We start from the raw sequence: 4,811 nt of genomic DNA, 5'->3' as shown, positions 1-4,811 counted from the left end.
GCATGAGGAGGAGGAGCAGCACACAGAGGGAGGGAGGTCAGGCTCTTGGCACATCCCCCTGTCTGATTGCTTGGGCAACACTACTCCAAGCCAGCAGGTGCTAAGTAAAGATGAAAACAGGCTGAAAGAGATCCTGCTTCATCCAGGAAAAAGCATGCCTCTCTCCTTTAGCCGCCACTTCAAACAGGCAAGAGCACAGCCTGTTAACACCCTGAATATTTGCCTTAATTTGATTTCTAAATTGGAATAGCCTAATTTCCATTTCAAAGAGTTGTGAATATTTTGCAGGAGATCTTGTTCCCTAATTTCCATCACTGCTGCTAGAACACTGAATCCTCAAGTTACAAGGACCCTTCAAAGTCATCTTAGCCACCCATGCTCCTTTCATCAGTACGGTTTCTCCCAAATCATTTTAGAGATGTGTATGTGTTTCATATTTTGAAAGATCTTCAAGAGAGGCAATTATTTGAAAGCTTGTTTTGGTGTTAAATGTCCTTCTCTGTCAGCAAACTCTTCCATTTAGCTTGCTGTAAACAACAACTATTCACGTAAGCCTGTTTCTTCCTCTCTGCCTGCTATGGATATGATTTTTTACTCTTAAGTGCATTTGTTTTCTGCACTGGGTATCTTCTGATTGTCCCTCCAGATCTACTGTTCACTCTTCACACATTACTATGTGTTCCCCAGGAGGCTGTCCTACATCAGTGGACTCCGTTGCCCTCTGGCTTCTGGTTGGCTTTAGCCAATGGATAGTGCCAGGAGGAGACTGGAGGAAAATGAGGTCAAGGTATTTATTTCCTTGACACCTTCTCTTTGGAGATGCCATGAGCTGACCATATCCTTTAACAGAAGGTCATACATCTGACAGGGGTGTTCTCATACAAATATCCTCTCCCGATTGTGTTCATTTTTCCTTCACCTGACTGCTTGAGGCCCAGAGAGAGTGATGCGACAGGTGACAAGCCCGATTCCTTGTAATTTTCGTTTCTTTTCTTTCTTTCTTTTTCTTTTCTTTCTTTTTTTTTTTTTTTGAGTCAGAGTTTTGCTCTGTTGCCAGGCTAGAGTACAGTGGTGTGATCTCAGCTCACTGCAACCTCCGCCTTCCGGGTTCAAACGATTCTCCTGCTCAGCCTCCCGAGTAGCTGGGACTACAGGCATGCACCACCACGCCCAGCTAATTTTTTTATTTTTAGTAGAAAAGGGGTTTCACCACGTTGGCCACGATGGTCTCAATCTTTTGACCTCGTGACGCGCCCACCTTAGCCTCTCAAAGTGCTGGGATTACAGGCATGAGCCACTGTGCCTGGCACATTGTAATTTTCTTGTACTTGCCCACATATTTGTAAACAGTCCCTTTATTAAACCAGTCCAAATTCCCAATTTGTGAATTCCATCTGTTCCCTACAGGGACCATGATTACTGTTTTGCTCCCCTAATGTTCCTAACAGGAAAATATGTAAGATCTCAATTACACTATTGGCCCTATGCCATGTGTACCCACAGACCCCTGCCCATCCATATACACATGCTAATATACACAAATGCACACATTATGGTAGGCAGCTTCTAAGGTGACCCCTATCTTAGTTCAGTCTGCTCTAACGTATTACCACAGACTACGTGGCTTAAACAACAAACATTTATTTCTCACAGTTCTGGAAGGTTTAAAGTCAAAGATCAAGGCGCTGGCCGATCCCGTATCTAGTGAGGGCCCTCTGTCTGATTTGCAGATTGCCCACTTCACATGGTGTGCTCACATGGCAGGCAGTGAAATCAAGCTCTTGTGTTTTTTCTTATAAGAGCACTAATCCCCTTCATAAGGGCTCCACCCTCATGACCTAATTATCTCCCAAAGGCATCCATCTCCAAATCCCAACACACTAGGGCTCAGAATTTCAACATCAAAATTTTGAGGGAACACAAACATTCAGTCCACAGCAGTCCATAAGAATCCCCACCTTCTTTCTGCCTGGTAGTCACCTCTTCCTGTAATCCTCTTTCTTTGAGTATAGGCTGGACTTAAGGACTCACCTCTAATGAATAAAATATGGTGAAAGTGATGGGATGTCACTTCTAAGAAGAGGTTATTAAAAGATTGTCTTGGGTGTCTTCTTTCTCTCTCTTGCTTGTTTGCCCTGTGGGAAGACTGCTGCCTGTTGTGAGTGGCCATGTGGAGAGGCCCACATGTCAAGGAACTCAAGTGCTAAGTCAAACAGCCCAGGAGAAACTGCAATCCACTAACAACTGTGTAAGTCAGCTTGGAAGCAAATCCTTCCCCAATTAACAGTTTGGCTGCAACTTGATGAGAGCCCCTAAGCCAGTTATGTCACACCCAGGTTGCTAACCCACAGAAATGTGTTTATTCTTTTTTTTTTTTTTTTTTCTTTTTTTGAGACAGAGTTTCGCTTTTGTTACCCAGGCTGGAGTGCAATGGCATGATCTCAGCTCACCACAACCTCCGCCTCCTGGGTTCAGGCAATTCTCCTGCCTCAGCCTCCTAAGTAGCTGGGATTACAGGCACGTGTCACCATGCCCAGCTAATTTTTTGTATTTTTAGTAGAGACGGGGTTTCACCATGTTGACCAGGATGGTCTCGATCTCTTGACCTCGTGATCCACCCGCCTCGGCCTCCCAAAGTGCTGGGATTACAGGCGTGAGCCACCGCGCCCGGCCCAAATTCTTTTAAGCAACTAAATTTGGGGATAATTTGTTAAAATGCCACAATATATAATGAATTCATACATTATCCATGAATTCTTTTTATTGAGACAGGGTCTCTCTCTGTCACCCAGGCTGGAGTGCAGGGGTGTGATCCTGGCTCACTGCAGCGTCAACCACCCAAGTCTCAAGCAATCCTCCCACCTCATTCTCCAGAGTAGCTAAGACTATGGGCATGCACCAGCACATTGGGGTGTTTTTTTGTTTGTTTGTTTGTTTTTTGTTTTTTGTTTTTTTTTTGTAGAGACAGGGTCTAGTTATATTGTCCAGGCTTGTCTCAAACCCCTAGCCTCAAGCAATCTTCCCATCTCAGCCTTCCAAAGTGCTCGAATTACAGGCATCAGCCACTAAGCCCAGCCAGAATTTTTTGGAGATACAGAATGTAGCCATAATCTTTTTTTAAGTTTTATTTGTGTGTCAATCTTTTACTGAGAGAGGAAGTAAAGATTCCATTTATTTGACTCTGATTTATTTTTCTTCATCTTCTTGTGCTTCTGTTTTGCCATTTTCTCCCTCCCCAGATAAAGGGACAGCCATTCAATTTTGATGGGATTGTCCCCATCCCTGGCTTCAGTAATTGCCCAGATCACAGTTCAAGTTATCATTTGTGGTACACAGATGGGTATATCATCCATGCCTGAGCCAGTCAGTACATAATGTTACCCTGGTTCCAGTTTTCATCTGGGAGTGGGCACATTATCTAAATCTGTTTTTGTTAATGCCAGCTTGAGTTGGGTTTTCTGTACTAGCAACGTGGAGTTTTGTCTAATACAAATGCCATCCTGAATCACTTTTACTCAATAAATTCTCATGAAGATAAAGATAGAGTAGATGATATCAAACAGGACAAAGAAACTTCTAGTGAGATTATTTCATGGTATTAAGAAGGAAAGTTCTTACCTGGAATTAAGCAGATATAACTGAGTTAGAAATTCATTGCCATTACTTATATATAGGGTTATCTCAACTAACTAATTTCTTAGTCTCCCTGAGCCTCACTTTCCTCTTCTTTAATATAAAACTGATGATAATAGTATATGCCTTACTTGATTATTGTGAGGATGAGATGAAATAATCCATGTAAAATACCACCATGCGTAACACACAGTACATGTTCAGTTAGTCATTATCATCAGTTAGCTATTATCATTATAACCCTTTGGAGTAAGCTAATGATAAGTTATAGCTTATGATGTCTGTCTAGTTCTTCTTGTATTGTATACAAGCAATTTTAACACATATCCAGATTCTTAACCCCATTTCAGTGATGTTTTGATGACTCCTCCTGTGCAGAAAAGGTCAGGATGTTTGGTGCTGGGAGACAGAATGGCAGTCACTGTCTCAAGACACTCAGTATTGCTTATCTGGCAATTGATATTAGCAAGTCTCTCAGTTTTTACAGAACTGATTTTCTTCCACTATAAAATGAACATTAACTATTTACATTTGAATGAGGATTATTAAGTGTTCTAAGATTCTATATTTCATACTCATAATTCCTGAGTAGAGTGAAAGACATTGATTTCTGCAAAATGCCTTTGTCAACTTTTGTTTATCTCTGTGGGTCACATGGGATTTTGTGACTGTTTCTCATACTGGTATAGCTCGAACTGGTTTCTGGCTCATTGCGTTTGTTTCCTGATGCCAATAATTTTTCTCTGGCAGCTGCAATGCTCTATTTACTACCCCCTCACACCATTCTTGGCCATATTCATACTGAGTAAGTGAAGTTATGATATAGATTTCAAGCCTACTAGTCATCAATTTCCAGGCAGGAAAGAAAAACAATGAATGCAGAAGAAAGAAATATGACTTCAGCAAGAGAAGGTAGAAACTCTGAATTTCTCCATTTTGGTTTTCTTTCTCACAGGGGATCCCTTGGTGGGGAAGTAACTAGTGTTAAAAAGTAAATTATCATGAAGAGAGAGTCGGAAGTAAGGAAAACAAGAAAGAAAAACAGCCATAAAAAAGCATACTCATTCAGTAGTACAGTAAGCTAAATGTTTGGGAACATACACTCAAAATACCTCGCAAATTAAAATCTCATAATACTTAAAAGTGAAATTCAGCACAGAGGACGAAATAAGGACATT

Source organism: Aotus nancymaae, unplaced genomic scaffold (assembly GCF_030222135.1).
Source record: "Aotus nancymaae isolate 86718 unplaced genomic scaffold, 86718_ANA_hifiasm-v0.15.2.pri h1tg000108l, whole genome shotgun sequence".
Taxonomy (NCBI): domain Eukaryota; kingdom Metazoa; phylum Chordata; class Mammalia; order Primates; family Aotidae; genus Aotus; species Aotus nancymaae.
Note: the sequence above shows the minus strand (reverse complement) of the source record.